Source organism: Astatotilapia calliptera, chromosome 3, assembly GCF_900246225.1.
Source record: "Astatotilapia calliptera chromosome 3, fAstCal1.2, whole genome shotgun sequence".
NCBI classification, from domain to species: Eukaryota; Metazoa; Chordata; class Actinopteri; order Cichliformes; family Cichlidae; genus Astatotilapia; species Astatotilapia calliptera.
The window spans coordinates 27,381,216-27,385,658 of NC_039304.1; the positions used below are offsets into that span (position 1 = coordinate 27,381,216).

At 41.3% G+C, this 4,443-nt stretch overlaps 1 long non-coding RNA gene across 4 annotated transcripts; it reads right to left on the minus strand.

Moving 5' to 3' along the window:
• Positions 1 to 250: 250 nt before the first annotated feature.
• On the minus strand, positions 251 to 4,000 carry LOC113019104 (uncharacterized). 4 transcript variants are annotated; one of them, XR_003271941.1, is made up of 4 exons: positions 3,693 to 4,000; positions 2,586 to 2,664; positions 602 to 935; positions 251 to 521 (listed from the first exon to the last, which is right to left on the minus strand). It is a non-coding gene; the product is annotated as an uncharacterized LOC113019104 (long non-coding RNA). The 4 variants fall into 4 exon arrangements; XR_003271940.1 differs by having other exon boundaries at positions 251 to 935; XR_003271942.1 differs by having other exon boundaries at positions 251 to 935; positions 3,633 to 4,000.
• Positions 4,001 to 4,443: the final 443 nt, after the last annotated feature.

Genomic DNA, 4,443 nt, shown 5'->3' on the forward strand with positions numbered 1-4,443 from the left:
TGATTCGTATTGCCACATTCATTGACCTTGTTTATAGGTAATTTCATTGTTTGATCACGTTAAAATGTTCCTAATTTGATGTCTAAACGCACTTGGAAAAGGCAGAATCCCATGTAAAATTAGCGCAACAAACTCTATTTTCATTACTGAAAATAACTGTATTTTTATGAGAAAGTTATTTTCTGTTATTTTACGGTAGTATTTTGGCGCCCCAGCTGCCAGAATATTACCGTTTTTTTAAGATGTTTTTTTTAACAGTGTACAAAGAAAACCCTAAAGAAAACACACAAAGCATTTTATCATCTTATTAGCTGAACGTTGTCTTAAATTTCTGCCACCCAGCTTTACAGTTGTGTCTCACGTTCACTGCTCAATAGCTTTTTAGCGATTTTTCAGGCATACTGTACAACAGATGTTTGCCAGATATCAGGTAAGCAGGGTGTAGAGGTAAGAGCAAAAGAGCTACTTTTCTCCTACTTACTTATTTTCCAGCATCGACACTGTCACCAAGTTCTCTGGAACTGAAAAAATATGGGAGCACAAATGACACCTACTTCCCTTTGCAAAATGTATGACAAGTCTGATAGGCCGTGTCTTTTACCTGTAAATGTCCCGTGTGACTTGGTATCAGCCCAACTCAATCAGACAGGGGCTGATGACTTCACACCATCCCTGCCAGGGATTCGGATTCAACGCCGACTGCGATGGGCTGGCAGCAGCCGATGCAGACGTATCTGAGGATCCAGAGATAGACGCCGCCGAACACGACGACGGTCAGGCCCAGCAGCAGGAAGCTGATGTAGGATTGGGGACTGACGCTGAACAGCACAGGAGGGTGGGGGGTGTTGATGGAGTCATCAGTGATTTTCTGGGCTGGATAAACCCGCAGGAGAGATGAGAAAATAGAGAGAAACTAGTCACGGAAAAGATGATTTCTGTGGAGTGAAACAAGGAACAGTGTCTCACAATGATGCCAAAACAATGATGTCAACAGGACTAAGAGTCCACAGTAGGGCTGGCAATCTGAAAGACAACCAATCACCAATTAACCTACCCAACTTACTGCATGTCTCTGGGACTGTGGGAGGAAACCACAGCACCCAGAGAGAACAAACTGCAAACAAACTCCACACAGAGTGGAACCCAGGACCTTCTTGCTGTGAGCAAACAGTGGTAACCTCCCATGATTTTGCACTATACAAATAAAATTAAACTGAATGGGTCAGATGCTGATAGCCAGACTGATAAACCATGAGTTAGCTTAGAGTTGATAACCAGCATTGTGTGACCGCTCATCCTTATTCCAGATGTTAGGCAAAGTGAGTCCTGATAACGGAAAGGTAACCTGGGTGTGTTGAAGTCATTTTGTGGGTCCTGGAAACGATGCCATGTGATCATGAAAGCTAATAAAATCATCCTGAGTGGAACATGAATGCTTTCATCAAAGCTCACGGCCACCTATAGAGACCAGCCATTGTAGCACTGACTGTCAGAGCTTCAGGAAGCAGTCGACACATCTATTAAAATCTTTCACCAATTTATCTTGTGTGAACTTTGATATTCAGGGGAAAACACACCTGGTGACAGAACATTATTACAGTGAATCCTGAGAAGGCTATGAGTATTCATTCACCATTTCCTCTATATATATAAAAAAAGAAACTGTCAGCCTCCTAATGCTGTTGAAGGCACTGGGTATTTAGAGGAATTTCATCCCTGTGGACCGTCATTTTAGAACCACTACGATCTCTCAAACCACACTGCTGCAGCATTTTACCATGGTGTTGCAATAAAGATGGCGAGGAGGAGGAAACAGAACAAAGGAAAACAGTGATGAGGGAAGAAAAATAGATTGTTTTTGTTGTTGTTGTTTTTCAATGCAGCAGTCTTGATGTATGCTTCTGTCTAATCAAGACTAATTAAAATTCCTGGTGTTCTAGCACGGAGTAACTCGATCACTGCACCTCAAGGGTAACTGAAGACGACAGGGTGCAGAGGGTTGGATCTTCCCCGACAGGTACTCTCCAGAAATTCAGCCTCCTTTAATTTGAAATTGAATCTATTTAGCTGGACGTCACAATTTAAAGGTTAAACCTGAAAACACCAAAACATTTGATGGATTTTTGCAATTTATACATGTACATATATATAAATCATATATAGATCTCAACATAAATATTAATTCTTGATTAGGAGTAGAAAAGTAATTGTAATGTGATAAGAAGCATTTTGTATTTGATTCCTTAGAATGTCGTTTAAATTTTACTTAATTTTTATGGAGTTCTGTATCTTTTTTTGTTGTAGGAACTACTCGCAGTTGGTCCCACTCTAGCTCTTTGTCAGAAAGAAATCTGCTGGGCAAATCTTACTCACCAAGCCTTGTGGATTTTTGTGTCACAAGGAGAATTAATGCACTTTTTGCTCAAAGGCTTTTCACTCATGTGGCACCTGCAAAGTGTTGTTAAGCATATGAGCCTCTCAAAAGCACACACACAGAAATAAAAACTATTCAGAGCTCATGATTATCAGCAGGGCTTTCAGATCACCTGATGGGCAACTGTCTAGACAACAAACCGCTCACTCACCTCTGCTGAAGTGTGTGACTAGCAGCAGACTAAAGAAGCTCCTAACGCCAGCATTCATTTCGACAGTGCAGCAGATTTACTGTGAAGACAAGAAACACTTGGCATTTTTGCATCCACACATCTACATGTGGTCTTAGAGGAGCTCACGCAGCAGGAATCGCCACAGAGGTGGACTTCAAAACCAGAGGAAATGAAATTCATACTGTAAGCACACATTTTCCTGCACATTGAGTTTAGCTGAACACAGAAAAACTGACATACAGTGTAATCTAAACATAGAGCACTGACACAGGGAAGAGATTCAACACAGATGTACTTTCGATTGGATTTTTGGAGCAGACAGGTGGCTTATTTATAATTCACAAGAAGCTTTTACATGAGAAAAGCAGAGTTATGAATAAATTTAAGCAAACAAGGCCAGACTCTCAGGTACTAACCTGGAAAACATCTTGCTTACTTTTCATGTGGAAGGGAAACAGCTGCATCAGGGATGTGATTAGAACTAAAAGCCAGAAATGTGCAAATGAGGGGGAGGAAATACATTTTTTAAGGGAAGAAAAAGCAAGACTTGCCTACCTTTTGTTCCAAATATTTTACATAACAGAGAACACTCCATATGCAGGGCTACAAATTGACTAAAGATGCCAAAAGCCTGTGTGACAGGGGCTTATAGTAGAATGGGGTCATGAGCCCTCGGCCCCTTTCTTGTGACTTCTTTTATTCAGTTTCTAACACATCAGATTCAATTAGATCCTAACTATAAACCTGTAAAGTTTGTGTCTGTGTCTTGGCTCAGTTTTAACACAGTTGTGTTGACAAAATCTTCCCACAAAGAGCCCAGCCATGCAAACACCTGCCGAAGAACTCACAGCAGCTGTCTGCAGGGGCACTCTGTGCCACAATGACAGACGGACTCACACACAGAAACAATAATCTCGCTTGTAAACAATAATGCATTCCTGCTCTGCAAGGACTGAAGGAAAAACAACTTCAATTCAGCCAAAGAGATTTTCCCGCCCCCACACGCTCAGGCAAATAAGCCGATACCTCTGTTACTGATGCGGCGCGGAGATCTGAGGAGACCCCTGCCTCGCCTCCGTCACTCACCGTTGATGCTTCCTTGCTACTTCCTTGCACCAATTCTGGATGGTTTTGCTTTGCAGCAGAGTGAGAATGTGAATCAATAACCGTGACAAAGCAGCAAGAGAGCGACAGCAAGTGAGAGGAGAGGACATAGATCCAAATATAGAAGCCAGTGGGGCAATTATCGAGAAAGGAACAGATTCCCCTCCTACGCCGGCAGGAGGTGGGGACTGAGAGAACAGACAGTCCTGGAGAATGAACAAAAAATTATAGCAAAAATGGAAATTATTCTGTACAAACAACACAATAAAATAACTGAAAAAAATAGAACAGCTTGCTGCCCCCTAGTGGCACTTTTAAGGCACAGCAATCTACCTCAATAACATGCACATGATTTCATGTACAACCCCTTTCATTAAGGTTTAATGAAAATAATTAAAATTGAAATCTGGTCATTAAAACGAGATAAATAAAACCTGAGATGAACACACGACATATTTCACAGAGTCATTATTTATTTAATAATTTAATACAGACACACACACACACACACACACACACACACACACACACACACACACACACAGATATATACAAAGAATTTCACATGAAGGTTTTTAATTTAAATCTATGAGTATAAGTATAAGTGTAAGGGAAGCCCATCTCTCCCTCTCCATTTCCCTGCAGATGCAGCAAAGCTCCTTCCTCAGGCATGTCCAACCCTGCTGCTCGTAACAGTTGATATTATTGTAATACAGTGCATCACCACATGGTG